Source organism: Egretta garzetta, unplaced genomic scaffold (assembly GCF_000687185.1).
Source record: "Egretta garzetta isolate BGI_Z169 unplaced genomic scaffold, ASM68718v1 scaffold42, whole genome shotgun sequence".
In the NCBI taxonomy this organism is placed as follows: Eukaryota; Metazoa; Chordata; class Aves; order Pelecaniformes; family Ardeidae; genus Egretta; species Egretta garzetta.
In genome coordinates, this window is record NW_009258782.1 from 215,012 (window position 1) to 216,033 (window position 1,022).

A 1,022-nucleotide genomic window follows, 5' to 3' on the forward strand; every position below is an offset into this window, starting at 1 on the left:
GGAAGCATTCAAGGCCAGGTTGGACGGGGCTCTGAGCAGCCTGATCTAGTTAGCGGTGTCCCTGCTCCTGCAGGGGGGTTGGACTGGGTGACCTCTAGGGGTCCCTTCCAACCCAAAACATTCTATGATTCTATGATTCAATTAAAGGCAAAATAAGACGAATGCACCACGACAGCTGCCAGCTCTTACTAATCTAGAAGCAAGAGTAAGTTTAGAGGAACCACAAGGCGAGTCGTATCAGTGCTGTAAAGCACCCTGAGATCTTGCAACGAACGTGAGAAACAAGACCAAGCGTGCCTTTCTGGGAGCACAGGGAGCCAAAAGGTCTGATTTCTGCAGCCCGCTTCCCGCAGGCATGGTGTGGTGGCTAACCCATGGGGGAGTGACGAGCCCTCGCTGCCATTTGCCGGAATCACTAAAAATGACCCAAAGAGGCCAATGGAAAGAAACGGGAACAGGCGGCCTGGGCCTCTGGCAGCCCCTGCATGAGGGCTCCAGGGCGAGCACCATGGCTGGGGGGGGCCGGGGGGCCACCACACACAGGCTGGGTGTGCAGCTGAACTGGGGGTGCTGGGCTGAGCTGGCTGTGAGTGGGTGAAGCACTGGAATAAACTGGGGGTGCCAGGAATGGGGAGTGGTGTCCACGGGCATGGGAAATACTGGTCTAAACTGGGGACAGTGGGTTGACTGAAGGGAATGCTGCGGGTGGGGTGAGGTGCTGGGCTGAGCTCCAAGTCCTCTGCTGAAGTGGGAGTACAGGGAAGGGGGGTGAGGTGCTGGGCTGAACTGGGAGCACTGGGCTGTACTGGAGGACAGGGCTGTGGGGGTGTGAGGTGCTGGTCCGAACTGTGGTATGGGGCTGTGGGCACGTGTGGTGCTGGTCCGAACTGGGGGCACTGGGCTGTACTGGGGGACAGGGCTGTGGGGGTGTGAGGTGCTGGTCCGAACTGTGGTATGGGGCTGTGGGCACGTGTGGTGCTGGTCCGAGCTGGGGGCACTGGGCTGTATGGGAGGACAGGGGT